We start from the raw sequence: 15,000 nt of genomic DNA on the forward strand, positions 1-15,000 counted from the left end.
ACAGAAAAGAAAAAGAAAAAATAAACAATATATACAATAAATAAACGGAAAAGAAATAGAACGTAGCAGAGAAGAAACAACAGAAGGAAGGAAGGAAGAGAAGGAAAGAAGGAAGGAATGAAGGAAGGAAGGATGAAAGAGGAAACATTGCAAGAGTGACAGAAATACATGACAAGGCAACACAGAAAACAGGAAAAGGAAAAGGGGAAGAGGCGTCGAGAGAGAGAGAGAGAGAGAGAGAGAGAGAGAGAGAGAGAGAGAGAGAGAGAGAGAGAGAGAGAGAGAAATGGACAGGTAGTAAAAGGTAAAATTGTGTGAGAGAGAAACGTGAGTGGGGAAAAGTGAAATTGGAGGATAACAGACAAAAAGGAAAGCAATAAAAAGGAAAAATAGAGATAAAACTAAAGTAAATAGAGAAAAGAAATAAGAAAATTAATAAAAAATAATGACAGTGGAAGAGAGGGAGAGATGGAGAGAGAGGAAGGAGTGAGGAAAGACTGACCAAAGGGAGAGAAACGCTACTTACATTTTTTACACTAAACAGAAGGAAGAAGAGAGAAAAGAATAAAAGAGGAAGAGCAGAAGAGAGGTAAGGAGAGAAGTAGGAAAGGGAGTCGGAAGAAAAGGAGGGAAGGAGATAAGGAGAGAAGGAGGGACAGATGGAGGCAGAGAGGGGGAGATAAGCAGGGAGGGAGAAAGGATGGCAGGGTTGGGGAGAGGCAGATTAGGTAAGAGAGAGGTAAGGGAGAGGTAAAGATAGATGGAGAGATGGAGGAAGGGGAGAATTTGCAGTGTATCTAGGGATCCTGTCACCTCTAGTGTTATTCTCTCTCTCTCTCTCTCTCTCTCTCTCTCTCTCTCTCTCTCTCTCTCTCTCTCTCTCTAACGTTTAATACATTCCCGGGTCGTGAGGAAATACATAATGTCTATTTTTCGAACTCAATATTTACAGCCTGTCGTTATGATACTTGTGATGAGAATCGATGAATACCAAGACTACATACGAATGAGGCAGTGGTGGTGGTGGTGGTGGTGGTGGAAGCGATGATGGTGGTGGTGGTGGTGGTGGTGGATTGTTCAGAAGCTGCTTTGTATTAGTGATAGGTATTTTTCTTTGTTAAATGTATTACGTATCATGTCTCAATATTCCTCTCTCTCTCTCTCTCTCTCTCTCTCTCTCTCTCTCTCTCTCTCTCTCTCTCTCTCCTTCCCTCACTTTGTTTTCTCCTTAACTTTCCCCTCTACCTTCAAGCAAACACCATCCACTTCCCTCCCTTCCACTGTATCTCTGACTTAGGCCCTCCATTTCTCATGACATCACACAGAAGCAAACACACTCTCTCTCTCTCTCTCTCTCTCTCTCTCTCTCTCTCTCTCTCTCTCTCTCTCTCTCTCTCTCTCTCTCGCTTTTCTGGCACAAAATTAATTTAAAACATTATCAAATTTATAGCGTTATTTTACCTTTACATAATTTCAGAGAGAGAGAGAGAGAGAGAGAGAGTAGAAGAGAGTAGAACCTGAGAAACGGTAACCTTGGGAACGTGTGTGGCGGAGGGGGAGAAAGAGGTCAGCTGGAGGTCACCTGGGTGTATCTACCTGAGCTGGGGTGAAGGTGGCCGTGAAGCAAGTACGCGTATTTGGATGCTCACGGTCAATTTTTCTGCGAGTGAGCTTCAGGTGGGGGCCGCCCACCCCGCCAGGTAACAGCCGCTCTGGTAATACTACGCTCGCCAGGTATAGAACATAGGTAAGGTAAAGGTATTATTATTATTACGCCCTCCTGCATACTCTACTTAATATGCCTACACACACACACACACACACACACACACACACACACACACACACACACACATTTATACTTCCTAAGACTATTTATCCTGTTAATTATCTTATTGATCTGTCACTGAAACCGTAAAACAACCACTCTTCTAAACCCACATAGGTTCAAGTAGAAGCGAGGCGCAATGGTGTTTCGAAATATGGTTCAGACATAACCCGCTACCTGGTCCGGTCCTCGCGGCGTGAGGCACAACCACTAACAGCCTCAGTTCCCTTCATATTTTCCTTGAGCGGGTCAATACCGGGAGTAGTTTCGAACCCCCAACACCTCGTTAGCGGCAGAAACTTCACCAAACTTGCCACACTCCACCCGTTCCTACCTTTCCTCTCCACGTTCTCTCTTCCCTCTGTGTCAATACCTTTCCTTTACCACGGCTTTTGAATGTTTCATTATTTCAACTCGACTTCACCAAAATGTAATTAACTTTCTTGGTGTTTTCGAGTTTTCATGTTTTTATTGATTGTTAAGCGAGGATTTCACATTTCCTTGAGATTTAAAAACTTTACTGTAAGCATTGGGAATCATGCATCAAGGAAACAAGAAATCCCATTCGAAGTGCCATGGGGGTCAGTCTTTTTTTTTTTAATATGCCTATGCGTGAATGATGTCTCTTAGTTTATTAATAACTGTACAGTAATTAAGTATGCTGACGGCACTCAGTTTATACTAACTGCCACCAAGGACAACGTAATGGAATTAGTACGCAACTGTGAGGAAACATTAAATAAAAGTGAAACTGTACTTACACGCTAACAGTCTTGTTAAATACTGGTAAAAATCAATGTATGTTCTTTGAAACCCTAGGATACCTATCACATATCCCGACTCTTATCCAGGTTGATGGCAGCTCCATAACACAAAGCATCTTTATAAAAAAAAACCTCAGTGTACATTTTGACAACAAAATGCTATTTGACCGCACACATCTTTCACACACACACACCACGAGCATACACACACACACACACACACACACACACACACACACACACACACACACACACCACGAGCATACACATACACACACACATACACACACATTCGTGCCGGTAGCCGGGTATAGGTCTGGGTCCAGCTGAGGTGCTCCCCCATTGATGACGAAAGACAAGACAACACACACACACACACACACACACACACACACACCACGAGCACACACACACACACACACACACACACACACACACACACACACACACACACACACACACACACACACGGCCCGGTAGTTCAGTGGTTAGAGCGCTGGTTTCACAAGCCAGATGACCGGGATTCGATTCCCCGGCCGGGTGGAGATATTTGGGTGTGTCTCCTTTCACGTGAAGCCCCTGTTTACCTAGCAGTGAGTAGGTACGGGATGTAAATCGAGGAGTTGTGACCTTGTTGTCCCGGTGGTGTGCCTGGTCTCAGGCCTATCCGAAGACCGGAAATAATGAGCTCTGAGCTTGTTCCGTAGGGTAACGTCTGGCTGTCTCGTCAGAGACTGCAGCAGATCAAACAGTGAAACACACATACACACACATACAGCCACCTATCCACACACACACCTCGGGTCTTGAGCTAAGTGGGGGTCTTTGTCCAATGCGGCCCTCATATATATATATATATATATATATATATATATATATATATATATATATATATATATATATATATATATATATATATATATATATATACACGTTACTTAAATCATTTTGAAAATGAGGATTCCCATAAAGGCAGCTGGACACGAATGCTATAAAAATTCTGGCTTGTTATCAATCGAACCTAATTGCTAAAATTATAAAATTATTGACGGGATGAGGATTGATAAAAATATTAAAAAACATATTAAATAAAGTGTTAGAACTTCGACTTGTTGAAAAACAATTATAAAGCCCATAAATTCTATTAAACAAGATCGATAAGGTCTTTTGAAAATTATGACTATCATTTCAATACGTCAGAACCTGGCAACACGCCGAATCAGAAAAATAGATATGTTATAATCGACACGTTTTACAATATTAATTAACACGGCTACGAGTCACTCATACATTCCACATAATTAACTTATCAGGAACCCTACACACTTTTTCTCATCATAAACTATTCTTTGAAAACACAAACACTTTTTTTACGTATTTTCGTCTTATCATGTCTTAAACACCCTCTAAATCACCCTACTTCACTCAACTCGTGCATTAAACACACGTAAAACACAACGAATTATCATCAGAAACCCTTAAAGACTCATGTCTTATCACCCAACATCAGTCCACCACCAGCACTCCTCACCTTCTACGCCACCCTCCTACACACAGACACTCGAGACCAGACAGGTTTGCTAAAGGAAATATCTTGTACAGACGGCTCCCTACTTAATAAAACATTTTTTTTTTTCTCATGGCAGCTATCATTGGCTAAAACTGTCTCTAACGTGTATCACAGACTTGCCTTTTTCCACTCCCCTCCGCAACCCTCTCCCTGTCCCTCTTCCGCCCATGCACATGCTTTCTTCACCACCAGGAAGAGAGAGAGAGAGAGAGAGAGAGAGAGAGAGAGAGAGAGAGAGAGAGAGAGAGAGAGAGTACACAGTGCAAGATAAGATAAATTCGGGGATAATTATGTTTTTGTTATTGTTTCATAGGTGCGTGTTAGTGTGTGTGTGTGTGTGTGTGTGTGTGTGTGTGTGTGTGTGTGTGTGTGTGTGTGTGTGTAATTCACCTCGGTCGCCTGCTGGTCACCCAGCCAGTCTTCCCCATTACGGAGCGAGCTCAGAGCTCATAGACCGATCTTCGGGTAGGACCGAGACCACATCAACACACAACACACACCGGGAAAGCGAGGCCACAACCCTTCGAGTTACATCCTGTACTTATTTACTGCTAGGTGAACAGGGGCCACACATTATGAGGCTTGCCCATTGTGTGTGTGTGTGTGTGTGTGTGTGTGTGTGTGTGTGTGTGTGTGTGTGTGTGTGTGTGTGTGTGTGTGTGTGTGTGTGTGTGTGTGTGTGTGTGTGCATGTAGGGTGACTCAGGTAAAATTTAATCATTCAGGTATGTAACACGCATCTAACACACTCCCTACCGCCGGAAAAGGAAATACCTGCCCTGTGCCTCATCTCTCGCCTCAGGACACGGTAGTGTATTACACCCTTCATTCAGTTCAGTGGCCGCCCGGAATTAATTGAACGAATGCGGCTGCTATTGATGCCACCGAACTATAAATAAGTAAATAAATGAATGACTGGTGGTAGTGGTGGTGGTCGTAGTAGTATACCAGTAGTAGTAGTAGTAGTAGTAGTAGTAGTAGTAGTAGTAGTAGTAGTAGTAGTAGTAGTAGTAGTAGTAGTAGTAGTAGTAGTAGTAGTTGTTGTTGTTGTTGTTGTTGTTGTTGTTGTTGTTGTTGTTGTTGTTGTTGTTGTTGTTGTAGTAGTAGTAGTAGTAGTAGTAGTAGTAGTAGTAGTAGTAGTAGTAGTAGTAGTAGTAGTAGCAGTACATAATCTATTGGCATAAAAAGTAACGATAACACACACACACACACACACACACAGAGAGAGAGAGAGAGAGAGAGAGAGAGAGAGAGAGAGAGAGAGAGAGTTTTGGTGTTTCTGTCTCTCTCTCTTTCTCCCATAGTGCACAGTAAATAACCATCTTACCCTGAGGTTCCATGTTGCCAGGCTGATCGGTCACTTCCATCTCCACCGACGAAAAGTCAAGTTAAAAGCACGAAAATAAGCAGGCTTTTTCCACACACGCGATTACAGCACACATGTGACGGTATGATGAATTGATAATTGTCCTGATGCTTGCTTCTGACTTTGGCTTGCTGACCATTGCTATTATTTTGATCTTAGTTGTTGACAAACGGTAAGAAATAGGTATAAACATTTACTAAATTATTTTTCTGTACTTTATGCTATGTAACGAAAATAACAATAAAATGCATTATTATACTAAAAGAAGTCGTGTTATTAGATTGAGACAAAAGACTGAACTCACAAAGTCATATCGTTTTTACTATTTAACAAAGAAAATAGACCTGAAAATGCTATATTCAGACATCAAATATTTTCATAAAGGGTAATCAATCACCTCTATTGTTCTATGAAGCCTATAAGAGATAATAGAAATCCTGGCACTAGTTTTCTGCGCCGTGTCTACATTCGCCATTCAGCCATTCACCATGAGTGTGTGTGGGTGTGGGTGTGTGTGAGGAAGCAAGTGGAAGTCTCCTCAACAATCTTCAATATTTCTAGCTACTCCCATCCCTGTTCCTTCCCAGCTATTACACGTAAGTTATCAATGACTGGGGATATTGAGTAAACAGGGAAACAGTACAAGAAGATGTAGAATAGTGGAAAACTGGATGAAAACAGTGGCGGAGGATTGAGTCAGGCACCGGTGGAGAGAAAAAAGGTAAGTCGGTAATTTTTATTGTTTTGATATGTTTCTCTTCCCTGTAGTCCCATACCACATACAGGAAGGAGGGTGGTGGTAGTGAAGGTTATGGTGCAGGTCCACACGGTAGCGAAAGGCTTTAAATGTGTGTTGTGTAATTGGTAGTTTACATAAACGGTCTACGCTAGTTAGTGCCTCCAGGGTGTCACTAACTGCTTGTTATATTACTTATTGTCTGTCTTTTTCTTGTTGTCGATGTTTTTTTTTTATGGTCACTTAATCATATGCAGTACGTGAAGTCTCAAGTACGGTTTCACATGCACATGTTCAGTTATTTATTGCTTTATGCTGTGTACTGTTATTCTAGCCTACTGTAAGAAAGAAAACGGGAACAGTCAGCTGATTACGTGGCATGGGAAACTGTACCTATTCAGTGTTTCATTTTTTATCAGCTTTCAACGACACACACACACACACACACACACACACACACACACACACACACACACGTGTTTGCGTACATACATATTCCCAACCAGCGAAACTTTCTAAGAAATTAAGATGAAAAATGAGTGCGTTTTATACAATGGAGGATGGACTGCCAGTGGGAAAAAATGGTTAATAAAAAATAAAGTTGTAATAATTCTCCTGTGATGGACAAAACTAATGGAAAATCGACCATGCTGTTAGTCCTGTATGAGGCCTCTGAAAAAAAAAAAATAAATTTATAAATATCCGTATATTTTGGGCTCGATGGGAGAAAAAATTAAATCAAATAGAAATGGGAAAAATATATAATTATAAAATAGATATGAATAAATAAATGGAATGAACGAAAATTAAATAAGGGCAATCAACATTTTTCTCAATAAAATCAGTATTTGCATTCATTTCAGATTATTATTATTATTATTATTATTATTATTATTATTATTATTATTATTATTATTATTATTATTATTAGTTATTGTTGCTCCTGTTGTTACTTACTATTATTGTTGCTTTTATTATTATTATTATTATTATTATTATTATTATTATTATTATTATTATTAGAGAGAGAGAGAGAGAGAGAGTTGCAGAGAAGGGAGGGGAAAATGGGAAGTGATGAGATGGAAGCACACGCTAAATAAATACATGGATAGGGAAATCAATAGCTAGATGCAATAGGTAATTAGAACACACACACACACACACACACACACACACACACACACACACACACACAGGATGCACAGCCCAGCTTTAACGGGCAGGCCAGCACGCCATCTATCATTCAGAACACAGTGTGAGGTAAGGGTGACGTCAGCCTGACATCAGCGGGAACACCACCCACCACACACCCGCCACTACACCAACCACACTGGCAGCCCACTACACCCACACTCACCCATGCCATTGCCACAGTTATAATATTATTTACCACGCGGCAATTAATGTGATCTAACATCGAATAAGTGTGGTAGTTTGGATCTCTCTCTCTCTCTCTCTCTCTCTCTCTCTCTCTCTCTCTCTCTCTCTCTCTCTCTCTCTCTCTCTCTCTCTCTCTCTCTCTCTCTAGGTATACGTATACAGATGCAAGAAAAATGTTAATGGATTTCTATTTTCCTTTTTTACAGACTTACTAATGGTAACAATGATGACAGTAACATAGAAGTAAAAAACTGAAGGTGTATGTTTAAAAAGAAAAACTAGGCAAGCTGAAACAAAAAGAAAATATTAAAGAAAGGAAAAAAATAAACTAAAGGAAGAAAATAAGGAAAGAGTGAGGAAGTGAGGGAGGAAGGAAAAGCAAACTAAAGTGAGGAGATAGAGATTGGGGAATTCAGAAGAGTGGAAAACAAAATGGAGAGAGAGAGAGAGAGAGAGAGAGAGAGAGAGAGAGAGAGAGAGAGAGAGAGAGAGAGAGAGAGAGAGAGAGAGAGAGAGAGAGAGAAGTGGTGTTCCCCTTTAAGCGAGTCTCCTTGTTACCTGTTACCTGCAGATAATGAAGAGAAACACCTTGACCCACACGTCTCTAACTCACCTGCCTAATTCATACCTGACTTGACCTTGCTTAACGTGCCTTGACGTAGCCTTACCTCACCTGGCATCACTTAACTTAACCTCACCTGACCTCACACTAACATAACCTGGCAATCTTATTTATTTTACTTTAATTACCTAACCCAAATTTGACTTAACTCCTCCAGTATCATGACGTGTTTCCATATTCATTCTTTTTGGTGATTTTATATATCTTCAGAAATTCATGTGGGTGATTAAAGGAGAGAAGATTCAGGCTATTAATCTTTTGACCTAAATAGACCCTTCCTAATGTCAATAAAATGGTCTAATCGTACATAAATCTCAAGGTAAAAATGTGTTCCAGTATTGAAGGGTTAACCTAATCTATTCTAATTTCACTAATTTTATTTAACGTAATCTGACGATTTCTGCTAATCAAATCTCATTTAACTTATCTCGTACCTAACGTATCTTAACACCTGACTTAACGTAATCTATGCTGACCTAACTTGCCTAATCTAGCCTAACTTTATTTCACTTTGCTTTACATTATCTTATCCTACCCAACGTAACGTAACCTAACCTAATTCTACCTACCCTACCATGAATCAACCTAATTTAACATAATCTTACTTTTACCTGCCTTTTAACCTAATTTCATACCCAGCGTAACTTAACTGAACCTCAACTTAGTCTCATTTAACCTTCCTTACTTAACCTTACTTAACCTAACGTAACCTGACTAAAGGAGGAACCAATGGCCTGATAAGACATGACAGTTGTGCTTGATTAATTCGTGGATTCCATTTCGAAATTAACCAACTAATTAATCAAACTCCTTTATTAATGCTTCAGGAAGGGTTGGCAGCAAGGCGATTGCAGTGAGGCTGAGAGAAGGATGAGAAGGGAGAAGGAAGGGGAAAGGAGAGGGAGAGGAAAGTAAGGAAGAAAGAAGGGATAGTCAGGATTGCTAGATAGCAAGTTGTGGAGAGAGTGAAGTATATGCAGTAATGGAAGTGAAAGGCATTGAGAGAGAGAGAGAGAGAGAGAGAGAGAGAGAGAGAGAGAGATTGACTTTCATTCATTTATATTCTATTGACCATTATTTTTTGCTGTCATTATTGTTGTTGTTAGAGGCGGTATTGTATTGGTGTGTGTGTGTGTGTGTGTGTGTGTGTGTGTGTGTGTGTGTGTGTGTGTGTGTGTGTAATTCACTGTTTGATCTGCTGCAGTCTGACGAGACAGCCAGACGTTACCCTACGGACCGAGCTCAGAGCTCATTATTTCCGACCTTTGGATAGGCCTGAGACCAGGCACACACCACACACCGGGACAACAAGGTCACAACTCCTTGATTTACATTCCGTACCTACTCACTGCTAGGTGAACAGGGGCTACACGTGAAAGGAAACACACCCAAATATCTCCACCCGGCCGGGGAATCGAACCCCGGTCCTCTAACCACTGAGCTACCGGGCGTGTGTGTGTGTGTGTGTGTGTGCGTGCGTCTGATGATCACCCAGCCAACAGTTCCCCTAAGACCACAGAGCTCATAGGGACCAATGTTTGGGTATGACTCACACGGCACACAGGGAGGTCACACCCGCTCGTCTTGCACTCGTACCTACTTGCTGCCTAGTGAACAGCGGGCTACACATTAAACGCTCGCCATCCGCCTTCTTGCACCGGGTACTCAACTGTAATCTTATTCGTTGAGCTGAGCTTACTAACCAGAGAGAGAGAGAGAGAGAAAGAGAGGGAGGGAGGGACAGCACGGTTACAACAATATAACAGTGAAACCAACAAGAAGATGCACGATGAAAACTTGAATAAACTGAAGGAGGAAGAGGGGAGGCAGATGAGTCTATACTTAGCTACATTATACAAAGAGCATGCGATGTGAGGGGAGCCAACAAGATGAATGTTAGAGAGAGAGAGAGAGAGAGAGAGAGAGAGAGAGAGAGAGAGAGAGAGAGAGAGAGAGAGAGAGAGAGAGAGATGAATAAGAAATAAACCTTTTTTATTCAGATGTACGCGAACCTACACGATTTTTAATTTCTACTATCTCTTATTAACCACCTTTCTTTTAATCCTGTCATTTTGAAATATTGAGAGAGAGAGAGAGAGAGAGAGAGAGAGAGAGAGAGAGAGAGAGAGAGAGAAATTAGTCTTATTTATACTGTCCAACAAATGCATAAGAAATAAACCATTTTTTATTCAGAGATACGCAAACTTGCAAGAATCTTTAATTTCTTCTCATCTCTTATTAACGATCAACTTTCTTTTAATCCTGCCATTTTAGAATATTTCCAGTACTGTACAAATCTTGATAATCCCAAACACCGCTTCTTTCATCAGCAAAAGAGAGATTATACCTTTAATTACTGAAATATTAATATACGTAATTACGCAATTTAATTTATGTACCATCATTAAGCGGGAATTTCATGGTATCAGTGTATACGCATTAAGCCCGTTTTTTTTCCACCCTCCATCTCTATGCAAATAGGATATATTAATAACTACCTTCATTTACATTTTTTATACATCTTTTTCCTCTAGTTAGTTCCTAGAGTACACGCTTCGCTTATTCCTTTTTCCTGTCCTTTTATTTTCTATTTTTCTTTTCTTTTCTACTTGTCAGATCAATGTCACGTAAATTTGTGGAAGATTTATAACATCAAACAGAACCGACCTCCTTTACATACCTCGGTCTTTTATCAAATTATCAAGTGAATCTCTTTTTTTCTCCTGACACTCGCAAGGTACACGTGAAGACCGTTCCTGAGAGTTTGTAAGTGCGAATGGGTTTAGTAGATATGGGACTTTGATTCACCATGCTTAAGTGAACCTGGAGTCAGGTAACTAAAGGTGGTGGTGATGTTAAGAGGACTGGGCTCGTGTTGTTTGGCTTATTATTATTATTATTATTATTATTATTATTATTATTATTATTATTATTATTATTATTATTGTTATCATTATTATTATTGTCATATTTATTGTCATGGAAGTATTTAACGTTATCTGAGTTTAAGCTGTTACTACTACTACTACTACTACTACTACTACTACTACTACTACTACTACTCTACAGGCCCCTTACACAATCTTTACAATATTTAGTAATTACGAAAATACAAAAAAGAAAAAAGGAAAATAGAATATTCTCTTCCTCTCACTCCCCACTCATATAGAATTAGTCTCCCCAACCAGTGCCTCGTTAACACACCTCCTCCTCCTCCTCTTCCTCCTCCTCCTCCTCCTCCTTCGTCATCCAGCCTGTTGCTTTCTTCCTACAAGTCTAAATCCAATTAAGAAACAAGGCAAGAGTCAACCTAAGGATACCTACAATGAACACTACAGGGATTTAATTAACTTTGCCTTCATAATTATTTTTTTCCCTGACAAGACTAGGGCACCCAAGAGAACCATACGTAATTGTTTCCTTAAGGGACATTTTTTCTATTTTTTTTTTTTTTCAAGAGTAGCAATTAAGTTTTATTAGAGTACCTGTTTTGTAGAAATGACCTGTACTATATTATTTTTTTTTTTTTGTATTATTTTTATTATTTTTTATTTCAGGTATTTTCTACGTGATTTTTTTTTTTTCTTCGTTTTGTTTGTATATAAATATTTTCTTTTCTTTTCATAGTTTTTTTTTTATTTCGTGTCACATTTTACGACCGCATTCTTATTTTTTATATTTATTTTGTGTGTTTCGTAACATTGCAGTGAGTAAAAACAGATACATAATGAAACGTAGGTGTACACACACACACACACACACACACACACACACACACACACACACACACACAGAGAGAGAGAGAGAGAGAGAGAGAGAGAGAGAGAGAGAGAGAGAGAGAGAGAGAGAGAGAGAGAGAGAGAGAGAGAGAGAGAGAGAGAGAGAGAGAGAGAGAGAGAGAGAGAGAGAGAGAGAGAGAGAGAGAGAGAGAGAGAGAGAGAGAGAGAGAGAGAGAGAGAGAGAGAGAGAGAGAGAGAGAGAGAGAGAGAGAGAGAGAGAGAGAGAGAGAGAGAGAGAGAGAGAGAGAGAGAGAGAGAGAGAGAGAGAGAGAGAGAGAGAGAGAGAGAGAGAGAGAGAGAGAGAGAGAGAGAGAGAGAGAGAGAGAGAGAGAAGAGCTGGAAAAAGTTATACCCTCTCTCTCTCTCTCTCTCTCTCTCTCTCTCTCTCTCTCTCTCTCTCTCTCTCTCTCTCTCTCTCTCTCTATCATCAACTATTCTACATCCTCTCCATTCCCTAACGTCTTGTAGCTTTTACCATTCTTTCACTGCCCATTCCTCTCCCCTTCCCCCTCTCCCCCTCCCTCCCTTCCCTCTCATACCTTCCTCGTCCCACGCTCCATCTGGCAACAAGTAACAGCCTTCCCATCCTTCCCTTCATCCCCCAATCATTCCCTAAGGAGCCATTATTATACTCTTTCCGTTTCCACACAGCGTAAAATAATAACATATGTATATCCTCCCTCTCCCTCCTCTCTCTCTCTCTCTCTCTCTCTCTCTCTCTCTCTCTCTCTCTCTCTCTGGTGTCGGTTTTCTTTATTTCTTCTGATTTTCTTCTTTTTTATTTCTTTTTGTTGTTCATCGTTTTCTTTTCTCTCTTTGAAACAAAAAAAAAGAAGAAAATGGACTAGTTTAAGGAGTTTAAATTAAGTGAAATGCAATGATGAAACCACTATTACTACTACTACTACTACTACTACTACTACTACTACTACTACTACTACTACTACTACTACTACTACTACTACTACTACTGCCAGCACCATTACTTCACTGCTGCATATTTTAACAGTTCCCTGCTCTCCTTCCTTCCCTCTTCATTTTTCCCCTTCCTTTTTCTTTTTTTTTCTTTTTATGGGGTCCGTAACGCCCTTTTCAGCGGCCTCCTTCCCCCTCCACTACACTTCCTACCTTTAAACTTTACACGAGAGTAATTCCCTTGCCTTTCTCTCTCTCTCTCTCTCTCTCTCTCTCTTTTTTTTTTTTTTTTATTTAAACATAACTTAATACAAAAGAACATGTACCCAAAGGCGCACTGTCGTGTGCTACCTATTCTAAGGGTACTACAATCTATTTCTCTACAATATTTACAAGACTTAAAAATAGATAATATACAAGATGGTCAGCATGTAAATGGAGCACTATTCACGTTTCACTGCACTACACTGAGTGTCACGTCACAAAGAGTGTCAGAGGAGTTGGCAGTGTCTGTCTCCACTTATGTGCCATCAGTTTGACACTGTGAGTGTTCATCTCCTGGACGTGAGGCACCGCGGCCGTGAACAAGTTCCACATCCTGGAGACGCGTCCTGCGAAGGTGCGTTGATGCTGACACCCGTGGGATCGCGGCACCTCTACGGCGTCACCACCATTGAGCACCGTTCTCGTGCTCCGTGCGGTGACTCTTAGAGGATGACGCAGCCCTGCCAGATGTGGCACTCTTTGCACCTGTGCCTTATGGAACACTACGATCGCCGCCACGTCTCTGCGGTGTTCCAGTGAATCAAGGGACGCTCAGGCTCTGGGTGAGGTGGTAGTGCAGCATCTACTAGCCGTATGGCGCGGCGTTGGATGCTGTCCAGTCTCCTTCTGTGTGTGGCGGCACAGGACATCCAGGAGAGAGCTGCGTATTCAAGGTGGGGCCGCACCTGTGCCTTGTACAGCAGCAGTCTCCCTTCCTGTCGAGGAAACTGGCGATCCTTCTGAGAGCGGAGATCCTGTGAGAGGCTTTCTTGGCAATGGTTTTGACATGCCTGTCAAACCTCAGCCCTCGATCCACCTCCACTCCAAGTATCTTGACGTCATCTTGGAGTGGGAGAGCAGCAGCGCCAAAGACAACTTTCCTGCCATTGCTGCCATGGCGGCTGGGGACCGAGAGACAACCATTGCCTGTGTCTTCTCCGGCGCGAATGTCACTTGCCAGCGAGCACCCCACTCCTTTATCACTCGTAGCTGCTGATTGATGGCCTCAGCAGCCCGCCCACTGTCCTGGCGTGGATAGGTATAGGAGAGGGTGCAGTCATCAGCATAGGCCATGACTCCTGGCAGTAGCTGGAGAAGATCATCCACGTAGATATTCCACAGGAGTGGGCCAAGAATTGAACCCTGTGGCACTGATGCCTCCACAGGCAGGGACTCAGATGTTTGCCCGTTGACAACCACCTTGAGGCTTCTGTCCTGCAGGTAATTTCCCAGGAGTCGTAGCAAGCCACCCTGGATGCCTTTAGCACGAAGCTTTTCTAGTAATCCGTTGTGCCATACTTTATCAAAAGCTCCTGCTATGTCCAAAGCAACCACTATAGTGTCCTTGCCGTCGTCGAGGGCGTCCTGCCAATGCCTGGTGAGAAGCATCATTAGGTCGGAGGTTGACCTTCCAGGTCTGAACCCAAACTGTTGGTCTGAGAGGAGGGCATTGTCCTTGAGATGGCTACACACCACCTCTGCCACGACCCTCTCAAACACTTTACCCACCACTGACAACAGGGATATGGGTCTGTAGTTTTTGGGTCCGTCCTGGAGCTTTTTGTGTGCAGGAACTACTCGAGCCTCCTTCCACACTGAAGGCCAGACGTTTTCCCGTACACAAGTTGTGAAGACTTGGGTGAGAGGGGCAGCCAGTTCCTGGGAGCATCGCTTCAGCAGGTGCGGGCTGATGTCATCAGGGCCGGTGGCTTTCTGTGTGTCCAGCCCCGCAATAATCGCTTCACCTGCTGATGCGTCACCTCCACCATGGTGACAG

General features: G+C 41.8%; 2 protein-coding genes across 8 annotated transcripts in view; one reads left to right on the top strand and one right to left on the bottom strand.

The window, feature by feature from the left end:
- The window catches only part of LOC123511250 (peripheral plasma membrane protein CASK-like), a 657,311-nt gene that overhangs the window by 603,858 nt on the left and 38,453 nt on the right, over window positions 1-15,000 (bottom strand). The window lies entirely within an intron of this gene.
- The window catches only part of LOC123511249, a 104,936-nt gene continuing 95,950 nt past the window's right edge, over window positions 6,015-15,000 (top strand). For all 3 annotated transcript variants that reach the window (XR_006676719.1, XR_006676720.1, XM_045266962.1), the window contains exon 1: window positions 6,015-6,123. The gene's annotated coding sequence lies outside the window, so the exon portion shown is untranslated. The remainder of the gene's footprint in view (window positions 6,124-15,000) is intronic.

Source organism: Portunus trituberculatus, chromosome 31 (assembly GCF_017591435.1).
Source record: "Portunus trituberculatus isolate SZX2019 chromosome 31, ASM1759143v1, whole genome shotgun sequence".
In the NCBI taxonomy this organism is placed as follows: domain Eukaryota; kingdom Metazoa; phylum Arthropoda; class Malacostraca; order Decapoda; family Portunidae; genus Portunus; species Portunus trituberculatus.